The sequence below is a fragment of the Lissotriton helveticus genome, chromosome 1_1 (genome assembly GCF_964261635.1).
Source record: "Lissotriton helveticus chromosome 1_1, aLisHel1.1, whole genome shotgun sequence".
NCBI classification, from domain to species: domain Eukaryota; kingdom Metazoa; phylum Chordata; class Amphibia; order Caudata; family Salamandridae; genus Lissotriton; species Lissotriton helveticus.
Window position 1 is genome coordinate 2,057,730,180 of NC_136057.1, and position 15,624 is coordinate 2,057,745,803.

The window sequence follows — 15,624 nt, forward strand, 5'->3', positions numbered from 1 at the left end:
TCATGCACATTCTGAATTACGCTGGCAGGTGGTCGAAATGATCAAGAAACCGTCCAGGGGTGGTGATATTGCAAACTTACTGAATTGAATTGAATGCCGCTGGATCCTCAGGTGTGACAATATTAACAACGGTCTGAACCCTTTGGAGGAGTGTACTGCTATAGTGTCTGACTGAAATGTGTCTTTACACCCCCTCTGTTCCATGACTGAGGCTTGATTATGACAAGGCTTTTTTGACAGGTATTACATTGTCCTATATGTATCAATGTTCATTATAATCAAGAGTATATGCTTTGTACTTTGCATGTTGTTCCTGATTATGAATATCGATATGTTTCTCATCTCACTTATTTAGCACAGCTTCAATGCCTAATTAGGGATGTATTATCTGCCTGTAAACAAATTGCCCTGTGAATCGGTAATGAATTACGTACGTGGATAATTTGCACAACAACATTTCTTTACCTCAACTTAATGAATTACATACGAGGATAATTTGCATAATAACATGTCTTTACCTCAACATACTGTAACAAAGCAAACTCGGCGCTTGCTATGTATGTCATCTGAATGAATTCATTGTGATTTAGGCCTTTACAACTTAAAAGAAACAAACAAATGTATTATGATTTTGTACGAACGTATGATCATCCTTTATTTAACTGGCAATGATTAGGTCTTTTCATTGGCCCCTGTGTTGTATATATGTCAATGATTGAATCACTTACAACCTTGTGGCTATTGATCTTCAATGTTGTGTGGTTACTTCTTTATACATTTTTGGGTTGGTGGTTCTTTTGTTTTATTTAACTGAACTTTATTCGGTTGTTATCTTTGAAAGTTCTTTATGTTTATCCAAATTTCGCTTTTTTCTCGGTTGGCCTCTTTCTTTTTTGCCTTTATGACTCAGTATTTTCTTTTTTGGCATATCATACATGCTCCCTAAATGCTAAACTTTGTTTGCCTCCCATGTTGTAATTTTATGACATTGCAGTTTCGGATCCAGTTTCTGTTCCTTACGGATATTATAAAAAAGTGTCCTTATGTGGATGATTACTAGTTATCTTTTCTCACTCTTTACTTTTAATTTTTTAACTTAACATCCCAATATGGCCGCTGCTTTTCTGGCCCTTAAAAGTTACTTATTTCCCCAGGCTCTAAATCCGGGTTATCTATGCGTGGAAATAGGCCATTTATGATTGCCCTTTACGAAGTTTGCCTCGAGGAACAGCATCACTGGACTTGGATGGCTACTGCGCAGGGTTTGGTGTGGCAGGCGAGTGGCGCTCAAACAGGTAGCTAATGAGGATAACTAGGTAAAAGGTGTAATTAGGAATATTGTGCCGCCAGGATAGGCGAAAACCCAAAATCCCTAAAAGAGTGAGGAGCACAGCCCTTCCCTCTGCAATGAAACACAAGAACCTGGGCACACATATGATTATCAATAGTAAATACAACAAGTGGTAGTAACTGTAGTCGACACCGGATATTTTTCTTGAAGAATTTTATACATGTGGACGATCAAAGAGAAGAGACAAACGCCAGCCGACACGTGTTTCGTCACAGGGCAGTGCCTATGAGTCTTCAGGGCTTGAGAGCGTCGTGCAGGTATCGGAGGTCCGGTGATACTTCCAACCCGGAGTGCGGGTAAAATAATGGAGAAAATGTATATTGGGTAATGGTCAGACGGGCGGGTGTATCCGGGACCATGGAAGAGCCTTTGCAAGCAGAACTCCTCCCGTGCTCGTCTCGTCGGTAAGAGTGAAACCGAGCGCTCTCAAGCCCTAAAGACTCATAATCACTGGACTTGGACTCTGTGCATTATATACATTTTATAAATACGACATTGGCCCTGAATGTTCCATTGTATGAAGGACAACACTTATTTGGCTTGGACACATTTTTCAGTGAACAAGTCCGCTTTCTATCTCCATAGGCAGGACGCCATAATTACGCAGCGTATTTCCCCATTTCCAACTTTCCAGTTCTCAGTTTGAAACGTAATTCAAGCCGGCATGCTGGCGGTACAAGGAGCCAAAAATGGGCAGTAAGTAGCAGTCCACTACCGTTTTTTGTATTGTTATAGTTTTTTTTATTATGCCAGATAGATGGTCATTAGCTGGCGTATATTGATTATGTAATTTGGTATTTATGTATAACAAGTGCATCGTTCACCCTGCAATCTGGTTACTGCCATCCTTGTAGTAATGCTATTTCTCTATCTGTCAGCCACTATAGAGACTATAAGTATATGTCAGGCAAACTCAGCTCGTAGGATTTTTGATAAGTCAGTATGTAGCAGTAATGTTGTGAGCTTCTTTTGTCATTTAGAATAGTTATAGTTTTTACTTAATTTAGGTCGTTTTTTTAAATGTTATTCTGAAGTCCTTTCTTATGATACTTGGATTTTTCCAGGTTGCTATTGAGGGATGCCCCTCACAATACTCCTGTGTGGTATGCAAATTTTCCTTGACTTGCAGCTTTGTATGCTTGCAGTCTGAATGAGCACAACGACCGGGATCCCTTGTACCAGCATGGCCGTTGCACAGTAATAACTCACTGGATCTATTATGAGGTACAGTATACAATTCCTGGGTCTCTTTATAGGACATATTCACTACTTGATGTGCCCACTTTTTAATTTTTTATCTTTATCTTTTTTTTTTTAAATTAATTTGCAGCAGTGCTTTTATTGTGAATACTCTACCTGGCTTGATTTCTTCTAAATTACAGACTTCATCGCCCTGTTCTGCGAATCATCTCTGTCAGTTATTGTTTACTGACATACCATCAGGTATGTTGATAAATAGCACAACTTATCACTTCTTTTTAATCCGTATGAATTATGGTGGTTTAATTTTGCCCTCTTTATAGAGCCCCATTTGCACTTAAGTTTTGGATTCCTTGTGCTTTATTCTCATTTAGTGTAGATGTACTCTTTCTGGTGAGATAGATGATTTCTTGTCTCTATTTTCGCTTTTTTAGCACTGATTTTCAGTTGTTGGTTATGTGCTATCTCGGTTTCTGTTCACCCTCATTCCTTTCAGGACATATGAGAAACCTTTTTGGTTTATTCAACATTTCTCACTATTACTTCTGCTCTAATTGTGTTGTTATTCTTCTGAAACCCATGTACATATTTTATTCTAGATATTATATTGAAACCCAGTGGACACTCTTATGTTTGATGTTTTGTCCTCATGATGACTCCTCAAGTACTAATGGGTCGAAACGCTGTTGACGCTAATATGTGGCTCTAATTGAAGAGGGTGCAATTTTTTTCTGCTGTGTATCTCTGTTTCATCCAGAACCTTGCTTTCGCATTTTCCCTCAGCCACTTCTGTTTTTTTTGTTTGTATTTGTAACACTATCTGCGTAACCCCATGACTGCCATTATTGTTGTGTGTATGTATATTTTTTGATATGTTGTTTGAATAATACATTTTCTAACTAAAAGGCTGAGGCCTCGCCTCAGTAGTTGGCTGGCACTTCTTTCTTATTTTCTCACTTTTTTCCTTGCTCTAGTCTTTTCTCTCGGTTTATTTTCTTAATTCTTTTTCATTCCAAGTGGTTTACTTGAACCATTGTTTGGATTCTAGTGCTAATGAGGAGCGACTTGTCAGCTTGTGAGGCACTCACAGTTATTTCCAGCGGTTGGATAGGGTGGCCGGATGGATGATAATTCTAACAAAAAAAATTAAAGTCTAATAAAACTATTAAGAAAAGCTGGTGTAGCAGGCCAAAAATACCCCTGCTCTGAATAAAAACCCTTGTATAGTTGGCCCAGGCCAGAGTATACCCAGCGGGTTAAAGTGTCCTAGGCTAAACTATACCGGGGGTTTAAAATAGACTGGGCCAGACCATACCCCTCCAGCCAGAATATGCCTGTTACACCGGAAATAGACAAACTACATGAGCCGAAATTAACTCATAAGGTTAATATACGGTTGGTGGTATAAAGAAAGTGGTTATTAATGCTGACAGAGTGATTGCTAATTTATGGTAGGAATTGAGGGACGAGGTACAAAAGATGGAACAATGTGACAGATTGGTGAATGAGAGGCAGAAGTAAATGGCTTTGGTCACTGCCACAGCCCACAACTGTATTATTTATTTGGTTTAAAGTCGGGTGGTAAGAAACCAGATCGGCTGTGTCTGCAGACCAGAGGGTTGATTTCACAAGTATGTAGCACAATTACAACCCAGAAAGGCATAACCATCTGAGGATTTAAAGTGGATTACCTTCCAAAAGTGGAGGACGAGGAAAGTTGCCAGAGCGGAATTCTGCTCACGTTATTTAACAAATGCAAAAGCAGCAGAAAGATCTTGATAAACTTGAGTTGGAGCTGTTTGTCCCTCTGCAACTGAAGAAGAGCTGCACAAGGCCTCAGGGTTTTTAGTGTGCCACATCAGCCTAAGGCTTAGGAACCAAGTTTAATGGAAGGTGTATCAGCAATGTTTGAGGCAGCAGACACTAAGGGCCTCGTTATGATGTCGGACCGTAGCAGTGTGGAACCACCCGTCCTTAGGTCAGTGGTTCTGACCTAAGTATTAAGATGCGATCACCCTTTGGATGGTCAGAAAGATCCCTTCTACAATGGAAGCTTGTGTGGCGGGCTGGAAAGGTCCACAGCAAAAGCTTGCATTGAAAGATTTACGTTTGCAAACATGTTTGTCTTGTGGCAGGCAACATACAGTGCCTGCCACATGCTGCAAGGATGTTTAGGGTCCATCATAGGTGCCCCCTAGGGTCCCGCAAAGATAAACGAGCCTAGCTCCACCATTATTTGGGGATTATGGTGTTTTCCGACCCACCGTTGGAATCGTTGTGGATAGTCCCGCCACCTGATGCTTCCGCCCACTGCATCATAATGCTACGAGAGGACCGCGGACAAAGATTTCGGTGGGACCGTCACCAACGGCACGTCGGTGTCTGTTTCACTCACATCATTATGAGGCCCTAAGTAATAGATAGGAATAAAAAGAGTAAATTAAGAGTGTTTTTTCAAACCAATCTGTACGGGGAGTTGATTAGCAAGGGAGAGAATGGAAAAGTTCTGGTACTCACCCCGCAGTTATATTATTCTGAAGAAAGCTTTTGTGGGTTTAATGACTTCTCTTAGGTGATGGGGACTCTGAAAACCACAGCTAATGGGTATAAATCATAGGATGAAATAGGGATGTTGACAGACTTGTGTCGTGTTTATGCAGTATTGTTTTTTCAGGATCCCAAGCTCAGAGAGAGCTCAAAAATGTTAAATGTATATGATTTGAAAAGTAAACAAGTGCTCCTAATAGAGAATGCCTTTCGAGTGGAATATTAATGCTTATTTCAAATTCTTATGTAAGTGCACACTAATGGTTTGAACCAAGATGACTGGATTTTCATTTATGTCAAGTTTTATAATTGTAAGGTTTCTTGTATCATGATAAATATGTATGGATAGTTAGGTTGCAAGGGCTACAATTGAAATATGGACACATTACAGGAGGATCTGGAGAGGATTAGATATTTATACCTTGAAACGATTGTGATACTGACTGTGATTTTAATCTGAAATTAAATACAGCAGTAGCAGAGATAAGATTGTTGGACCAGCAAAATGCATTTAATATTCCTGAAGTGGGGTGGCCACAAGCAGCTTTCTCACCACTGGCTAAGAAGATGAGCTTATTGTTTGCAGAAGATAATCTGATCTGCTTAAATGAAAAATTCCCTTATGTTTGAAAGTGGATTATTATTGGTGATAAGCAGTGAATTACCACTAATAATAAGGCACTAAACACAATAGAAGGGTCAACCATGTTCTCACTAAATTATTCCCTTGCTCAACCCTTGGAAGCTGGCAACAAGCAGGCAGGCGTAACCTGCGAGGCAGGCGTGTACAGCATTTAAATAATTATACAATAAATAAGTAAAACACAACACAAAATATAAATCCAACACCAACCTATAACAATAGATAATATGTCTCTGAACAAATAGACACCAAAATGACAAAGATCCAATGTAGGGAACTGGAGATATGCATTTTTAAAGAAAATACACATTCTAGTGCTTAAAAATAAACAGCGCATATTGGCACATCTGGTCATGCTTGACCAGTATAAAGTCAAAGTTTGAGGCCGGCCGCAATGGAGCTCTGGTTGGATAGACTAAGTAGGAGGCCTCCGTCAAAATGTTACCATCGCAGTTAGTCATTTTTCTGGAGCTTTTTCTGTCAACGTTGAATGAGGCTTCTCTTCAAGCTCGATTTGGGTTTACATTGTCGGCTTTGTTTTCTGCACAGCCTGGTGAAATCCTGGACGTCTTGAGCTTTGCAGCTTTCAGCGGGGCAAACCTGAAATCCAGGCTGGGTCATAGTGGAAGATAGTCTGCTTGACTCTTTAAGTTTAGTCGGTCAGTTTATGGAGCTTTTTACTAAAAAGTTCCCAAACTTCTGGATCTTTTTCCAAAATGTCTCCTTGAGTGTTCAAAGTGTCCACAAAACCAATCCAGGGATCTTGCATCTCCGCCAGGCCCTTGCGATGTTGGGCCTACAATTCCAAAAATGCACGTGGCCAATCTCTTAAAAGTCCACCGGACGCACTCCAGGATAGGGACGTTTTGGTGTAGATGATGCAGGTGGGCACATTTAACCTGCAGCTTTCAGGGAGTCCACTCTTTAATCCTTCTTCAAGCAAAGCATAGTCCTTAGGGCTGCAGTTCCAGAATGTGCAGCATGTGCAGTCCTTCAGACAGACAAAGGTACTGCACCCTCAACAAGTACTTCCTAAAGTAAACAATTAAGCATTTGCAAAGTCAATAGGTCTGGACTTTTTAAAAAAAAAGAAAGTGTGTTTTCAATGATTCACCATTTTGTAAATGTGTTAGCACAGATTACAGTCTGGGTTATATGAGAATTTGTGAAGTGGGAAGTGAAAAAATTAATGAGTGTATGACTTCACTGAAAAACATGTTTTGTAAACAACAGACTGTACAACATAGACTACTAAATTTCAAATGTACATGAAATTTTGATATAAACCTTTTCCCATTGCCAAGTATTTGTACCCAATAAATTAAGACTTGATATCAGATTAGGAAATTGAGTTGGTCCTAAAATATTCATACTAATAGAGATATAATTATATATAGATGAGATGTTGGCCCTCTGTGTTTTTTAAACTATCTACCTTGGTATGGAAACACTTAAAGGCCTCCTGCATGCCCTTTGTTAAGAAAAGTCTTCCCAGCAGCCTCTTCATAACCTGGGATTTGCCCTACACCAAGGCACGCTTTGAACGTAGAAGTATTGGAGGCCAGGCTCTTTCCTCAAGAGATTCATCATTCTACCTGGGGTGAGAAAAAGCACAATCTGACTTTAAGTGAACAAGTCTTACAAACTGTTAATGAGATGTGAGATTGGATTTAAGTTGTCTGATTGAATAGGTCTCGTGGAGAGTCAGTTTTCATGAGCAAGAACCAAACCATGCTTCCCTTCCTTCAGAGTTTCCACAAGGCACTTTGTAGCAGGAGGTGAATATTAGTGTGGCTGGTGTGAAAACAAGTGTATTGACTGAGAAAGCCATCATTTTACCTTCACTGGTACCTTCAGACTAAGCACTCACTTTTTTGCTTCACACTTATGGCACTGCCTTTCCCCCACGGGCTTTTATTCCATGTTCATTGCAGTGTGAAGAGGTGGGTGCATGCAATCAAGGAGCAGTTTCAGATCGCACCAACATATCACAACCAATCACAACCTGCATGAAAAGAACACATATTAAGCCTGGTAAATTCACTATTGATCAATGTTTGAATCTGTATATGATAATTAATACATAGTACCTCGGTCTGAATCTGTCCATCTGGATGTTATGGACCTTACATGGGCATTCGACAGAGTTAATTGCGATAAATTATGGGTCTTCCTCACTTCTGAGTTGGATCTCGACATTAATTACTTTGTAGGAGATCTCCATGGTAATTCAACAGAGTCAGCGGTATACTAGTGACTCTGCACTCGCTCACTATTTCACAAGTAGTAGGGGATCCCCAATAGTGTATACGCATCCTTTTTTTTATTAATTGTATATATAAACTGTCTTGAGAAGGCACTAGTGGCTGCAAAGGTAGAATTACCCCAAATACGTACTTGTTCACTCCCAGTTCTGCTTTATGCAGACAATGCTGTTTTGATGGCTATGACAGACAAAGGCCTGCAAATTTTATTAATTACTCTTTTGACCTTTATGGACAAGCGGGACCTATGAGGTAACTTTCACCAAATCTTTTGTCATGACGGTGGTTCCTCGCTCAACTAGATTTAAAAGGTTTAAGGTGAGCAACCAAAGGTAAAGGCCTTTCCATTCATTGATGTTTTGTTTGACTCAACCTCAGCTGGTAATCACATGTTACAGCCAAGAAAGAGGAGTTTTATATGAGCTAATACTACCGTTTTTAGCTTGATTGGGTGGCAGCCCACTTAAGGTCTTAATGAAGATTTTCCAGGCCAAGTGCATTCCTAATGTTTCATATGGTTGCCACATTTAGGGCTATGTAACAGTCAATGAACTTCAGGTCATAGAAAACAAATGACTGAGGCGATTGTTATGCGTCCCCCAAAGCACTCCCTCACTTTGTATGCATGATGAGATGGGAGTTATTTATTTTGTGATTTTTTAGCTCTGTGCCCCCTGCTTGGCTGGATTATGGTATGGACGAAGGGGGGACCTAATCTGAACAAGCCTATTTTAAGAGACTGTCTGTGATTTTAAAAATGCTCTTATATTCCTTGGCTCAGATACTTCAAGGAGTCGTTTCATTGTGGGTAGCGGGCAGCTATTTCATGATCCGGAGATTATGTCAAAGACAGCTCGGAAATGGGTGAGAGCCCGTTTCCTAGAAAGGAAAACATTGCTCAGAGAAGGGATTGGACTGTCAAAACCTTCTGTTCGGGGACATGTTTTGATAATTACCACTCATTTCACGGAGCTTTATCAATTGTTAAAAAAAAAACATGGAACGATTCTTGCTTATTAGGTTTAAATTTAATCTATTGCACCTGTTTTTTTTCTTTGCCTAGAGGTTGGCATGAGTTTGGGTCTCTGGGTCCCTGTGGCTGCGACATTGTGACTCCACAGGACACAATTTATTTTATAATGTTTTGTAGACTTTTTGATGGTTCCAGGAAAGCTTTTGTTGTTCCATTACTCAAAGCTAAGGGATGTTTACAAGTTCCACCAGCCCTTATGTTTTTACAGTTATGACTCGATGAGATGTCATTTTTAGTGTTGCCTGTTTTTTAAAAGCCACTATGAGACTGAGGTATTCACAATATGATTAATTGGGCTACATACTTTAAACGTATTTTTGATAATTGTACTGTATTTCTGATTGCGGTGTTTATGTTTTTATGGTTTTAAATGTAACCAAATAAAGATTTAAAGAAGAAGACTGATTAAGCTTAGGCATTTCACCAAAAGTACCCTAAACCAAGGCAAACTGCTTTCCAGAAAATCACAAATGAGTTTAAAAGGAATGAAAAAGAACATTAAAAAGATGAATACACATAAAAGCTTTAAAACAAAAGAATAATATGCATTGATCACATACTCACACGTTATTGTTTGAAGATAACATTTTGTGTGACTGATATGCAGATATCCAAAAAAGCTCAAACTGCTATATTAGATGTAAATGGCATGTACTGAGGTTTCTAATGTTGCCCTGTTTGTCAGTGATGCCTTTGATTTCTATTTTGACTGTACACAGTTGTAATGTATTTAGGGCCATATGTATGAAAATTTCTTTTTGTGATTCTCGAATAGCGATTTTTTTGTGAATCCCTATGTGATAATTGCAAAACGCTATGTATGTAGGATTTGCATAACATTTTGCGAATCCTACATATTCCTTAATTGCGAATCGTGAATTGAGATTCGCAATTAAGGAATACCTCCTCATTCATTCCTGTTGGCCTTGAGACCCATAAGAATGAATAGGAAGACATTCTCAATTTGCGATTTCCAATTAGAGAATCGCAAATTGCGAAGGCAATTTCAAGGGTGCCAGGGTGTCAAAAGGACACCCTGTAGCACCCCTGAAATGAGCATGGTTGCAGATGTGGCACACATACATGGCCTAAGGGCATGTATGTGAGTCACATGGCACTTTGAAAAATGCAAAAAAAGAGCATTTTTCAAAGAAATCGCAAATTACCACCAACTTGAAGTTGGTGGTAATTTACGATTCCTTAAGTCCAAATTGCACTTTTTCTGTGCTTTTTACATTGCATTTAAGGAATCGGAATTTGCGATTCCTTAACTGCAATCGCAAAATAGGGAATCGCAAAATTGTGATTCCTTATTTTGCGAGGCCCTATGTCTGTAAAAACCTTTGTTTTAGGTATCGACCAACCTAAAACAGTCTAACCTATTCTTTGTCAAAGCCTTTGGGAATCTTACAGATACAACATTTTTCATCCCATCAAATGTTAATGAATTGTTTCTTAGATATTGCTGTCGCAGCATTAATTTAAATGGTCATATGCTAAGTTGCATATTCTTGTCAGAAATATTAGTTGCTTTACGTTGTTTCTGTCTGTATGCATCACTTGTTTGTACCTATTTCTCCTCGTTTCTTTACAGGGGATGGGGGAATGCAATGTTGTGAGATAATAGAATTCTAGTTTAAATGCCCCCTGTAGCATAGATCAGGAGTAGTTTTATCCCAAAGCCAGAGGCATATTTACTAGAAAATGTTTGAGCGCGGAGCACCACCAAAATTGACAGTGCCGCACTCTCACATTTTCAAAATGCAGGGCTGCGCCATATTTCCTACAATATGGTGCACCCCTGTGTTTTCGCTAATGATAAAATTAGCTGCCTAGCGCCAATGCAGGCAGCCTTGCACCATAGTGTAAGGGTGCCTGCATTGCTGGGCATAATTGTTTATGTGCAGGAAGGTGTTCCTTCCTGCACATAAACAATCGATAATGGCTATTTGTTATATCTATGTGTGCTGCATTCTGCAGCACACGTAGAAGTAGCAAATTATTATTATTTAATGATTGTTTATGTGCAGGAAGAGACACCTTAAAACACATAAACAATCATTAATGGCTTTTAGCTCTTTCTATGTGTGCTGCAGAATGCAGCACTCATAGAAAAAGTAAAAACAAGAAGAAATTAAAGCATTTCTCCTTGTGCACCATTCCAAAGCCTGCTCTTGCATGGCATTAATTTTTGGCGCTTCCACAGATTTACCCCTCCTTGTAAATCTGGGGGAGTGTCAAAAAGCAATGGGTGTGGAGGTGGAATGCCCAAAGTAACACCCATTCCACGCCCCTTTGCTGTAGAGGACTGTGGAGGAAAGGGGAATATTTACAAAGTGGCGTTAAGCCACGCTAAGTAACTTAGCACCACCTTGGAAATATTGAAAAGGGTGCTACGTCCCCGGAGAGTAAAAAAAAGTGGCACTCTGGTGGTGATAGGGACTTGTAAATATGCCCGCCAGTCTCTTGTTGCTATTCCCTGCCTATACATGACACTAGACGAAGTAGGCACGGTATATTTGCGCTGCCCGAGTTGTGAGGGCAGATTATTTTTGCAGTGGTTGGATAACTAAAGCACTAGATAGCCGCGGTGAGAATAGCGCTGTGATCGCGCTAGCTTTAGCTTTTAAAAATTGTAATCAGGGTATCATGTTTTTATTTTAAATATCAGCCACTTACTTGCACGATAAAATTTACAAATCACACGCTGTTTCGCGGACTATCACCTCCGATCTCAGGGCCATAGAAAGGGAAGATTGTTCAGCCATTTTGGTTGACAGTCTAGTTGCTGACGAGCTGCACTAGACTGCCTATTTAAGACGGCTATTGCAGGCGCGCGGCACACTAGACGAAGTAGGCACGGTATATTTGCGCTGCCCGAGTTGTGAGGGCAGATTATTTTTGCCGTGGTTGAATTACTAAAGCACTTGGGGCCCGATGTAGGCAAAAGTCATTTACCGATTTTAAAATACCGATTTTTACCGAATCGGTATTCTGAAATCGGAAAATGAGATGTAGAGAAAAAAAATCAGTAAAATACCGATTCGGTAAAAATCGGTAGCGTGTTTCGATACTTACCGAATCTGTAATTACCGAATCGGTAGATACCGAATCGGTAATGACAATACAAGCCTATGGGCCAAAAGGGCCATAGGATTGCATTGGAAAAACCGATTCGGTATTTACCGATTCGGCAAATACCGATTTGGCAAATACCGAATCGGTAAATACCGAATCGGTAAATACGGAATCGGCAAGCAAGTAAAAGTGAAACCAATTACAACAGCCAATGAGGTGGAGCCACCCTCCCCCACCCTACCAGGGAGTGGCTACCCAGGCAGGTGCAACTCATCAGAACTTTCTGGAGAGGCAGACAGAGCTGAGCAGTGAGAGGGAGCAGCAGAGAGAGTGGTAGCTGATTTTGCAGACAGTGGAAATGGCAAGCAGCTCAGAGAGCCAGAAGGCTGAGAGGAAGCGCAAAGTGAAGTTTAGCAGCATGGAACTGCAAGTACTGGTGGAGGAGGTGGCGAGGGTCCACAGGCAGCTGTATGGGAGGCTGTCCCTCACAGCCCCAGAGTCTACCAAGAGGAAACTGTGGAGTGCCATAAGTGAGAGGGTCAATGCTGTTGGTGTGACCCCCAAGAGCCTGGAGGACCTCAAGAAGAGGTTTTATGACATCCGGAGCCTCACCAAGAGGAAATTGTCAGAGCTCCACAAGCAGGCAGGTCTGACTGGTGGAGGCAGGAACCCTGCGCCCCCCCTGACTGACCTGGAGGAACTGGTGGCCACGACCATCGAGACGGAGAGTGTGGTGGGAGTAGGGGACATGGACAGCTCAGCCAGAGCTACAGCAAAAGGTAAGAAGCATGCGCAGCATGACACACCCAACCAGACACCTCCCCTATAGCCTCAATGTACAGTGAAACCCCAGTCCAGTACTGCTAGCACCATACATGAGCAATGCATAATGGGAAATGTAGTCAGCTAATGTAGGAACATTTGTCAGTGCACATTACTTTGCACGGCACTTGAAAAAAGAATCAGAGTAATGAAAGTGACATGTGCAATGCTTTTATTGTAGTGACTGTAAGACATTTGCACTCAGTTCACAAATGCTTCTTTATACCTAGGGGCAACATCAGGCAGTGCAGGCCGTGGAGCATCAGCTGCACAAGCGACAGCTCCAGCGACAGCGCAGAGTGTGGTGGCAGGGCCAAGCACCATGGATGCCTCGCAGGAAGAGGAGGACAGCAGTGCCATCGACCCTGTACATGCCCTAGTATTTCCCCACTCCCCCCAACTATCACAATCCCCCCCATTGGTGTTCTCAGCTGAGAACTCCCCCTCACGGTCCCAGCCAGCACCTGCCACATCACCAGCCAGGAGGAGTATTGTGGCCCCAATGACAATCATGGCGGGAGCTGCGGGTCAGGCACCAGCACCCACACCTGTAGCACAGCAGCCCACCCAGCAGGCCAGCACCAATCGCCGCCCACACACTCCCAGCAGTGCATGTCCATCAGGAGAGGGCACAGTGTTCCAAGGCCTTGAGGGGAGCATGGTGCGAATCCAGCGCCTGCAGGCAAAATCCATCCTGGCATGCCACCGCCAATTGCGTGCACACAACCTGCAAATGGTAGAAATGGCAAAGGGCTTTGGTGAGTTGGTGGCAAGCAACAAGGAGGTGGCACAAACAAACAGAGACATTGCCACAGGAATGGGACGCATGACACCGCCATCACACAGCTTTGTGCCAAGATGGAACATACTGAGCACACAAGGCGCAGGGATGCCCGTGTCCAAAACAGGGCAATTAACCGGCTTGCCGCCGCAACGTCCCAGCTATGTCGCCGAGGGGTAAATTTGGAAGAGAGCCTGACACAAAACACTGCGGAGGTGACCAGGGGCATGGCCAGGATCACCAGTGCCATGGAGGCCCTCATCATATCTAATACAGTGGTCAATCCTGCCCTGGACGTGGCCGAGGCTGGGGACAACAGCAGCCGCAGCAGCCAGGCTAGCGCTGTGTCAGAGCCGCGCAGGAGCAGCAGGCGCTCCGCAGAGGCAGCAGGCCATGCTGAAGGGGCTGATCAGCATCCCAGTGGCACTGTGAAGCACTTCAGAAAATGACTCTGCCAGTGTGGGTGAGGCAACCTGGGGCATTTCCAGTCTCCACATACAATTTCATATTTTCACTTGTTGCACATCAGTGCTTGAACGTTCTTCCATCATTAAAAAAAAAAAAATCACATCCATAACCTGTGTGTTCATCTGTACTCACTCAGAAATAGTTGTCTGTTATTTCCTCCCGTCTGTATCTGCCATCACTTGGTGTTAACACTCCAGCAGGTTGGGTTTGTGGCACAGCAATGTCGTCGTCATGGTCCTCGTAGTCTGAAATCTCTACCTCAGTGCCCTTCTTGACCGCAAGGTTGTGCAACATTGCACAGACAGCAATTATCTTGCAGCATGTGATGGGGGTATACTGTCTTGCACCTCCACTCTTGTGCAAGCATCTGAACCTGCTTTTCCAGATGCCAAAGGTCCGTTCTACCACATTCCTTGTGCTTTTGTGGGCCCGGTTATACCTCCTTTGGCTGGGTGTTGAGGGGTTGAGGTAGGGGGTGAGTATGAATGAGCGGAGGGCATATGCACTGTCGCCTAGAAGAAAAAGGGGTAACATTACTCACATGCATACATGTACTTCACACTGCTATTTTTGTTATGGGGGTCTGACAATGCGTCTCACCTCGGAGGTATCCTTCACCAAATTCCCCTGCCGTCAGCCGTGCATGGATGCCGCTGCTTTGGAAGATGTAGGAGTCGTGGGTACTCCCTGGGAATTTTGCAACCAGGTCTGTGATGACGCACTTAGCATTACAAATCACCTGCACATTTATGGTGTGCGTTGACTTCCGATTACGGTATATGTATTCTGTGTCAGCAGGGGGGCAAATCGGAATGTGCGTGCCATCAATGCAGCCAATGATGTGGGGGAATCTTGCCATCTGGTAAAAGTCTGCTTTAGTTTGTACCAGTTCCGCATGGGTTGCAGGGAAGGAAATGTATTGGTCCATCCTCTGTATCATGGCGTCAAGGAATTTGTGGAAAAACCTTGACAGGCTGCTCTGGGTCACCCCTCCTGCCACAGCAACTACATTTTGATAGCTGCCAGACGCAAGCAGGTGTAGGCTGCATAGCACCTGCACTTGTGTTGGGATTGCGTGTGCCCTTGGGGTGGGGTGGTCCAACAGTGGTTGGAGGTCCCTGATAAGGTCCAAAATGGTGTCTGGTTCCAGCCTGTATCTCTGTAGGATCTCTGCTTCTGTGAGCATGCACAGGGCCACCCTCTGCCTGTAGACCTGCTCCGCTCTCTGCCATTCCCTCTCTCCTTCCTCCTGTAGCCATAGCCGTCTTGCAATGACATAAAATGCCGCCATAGTGCAAGAAGAATTGCATTTTGGGTCCGTTTTTATAGGTTGCACCTGGTTACCACCTGATTCCAATCCATGGTAAATACAGACTCTTAAATACCGATTTTTAGGCAAATTCGGTATTTCTGAGCTTACCTACATCTCACTCTTCA

The 15,624-nt window shown here is 42.5% G+C and overlaps 1 long non-coding RNA gene across 2 annotated transcripts in view; it reads left to right on the plus strand.

Annotated features, from left to right (window-relative positions):
* The first annotated feature begins 1,992 nt into the window (after positions 1–1,992).
* LOC144776412 (uncharacterized) overlaps positions 1,993–15,624 on the plus strand; it is a 38,850-nt gene continuing 25,218 nt past the window's right edge. For both annotated transcript variants that reach the window (XR_013600583.1, XR_013600582.1), the window contains exons 1-3: positions 1,993–2,047; positions 2,416–2,575; positions 2,682–2,794. This is a non-coding gene — a long non-coding RNA (uncharacterized LOC144776412). The remainder of the gene's footprint in view (positions 2,048–2,415; positions 2,576–2,681; positions 2,795–15,624) is intronic.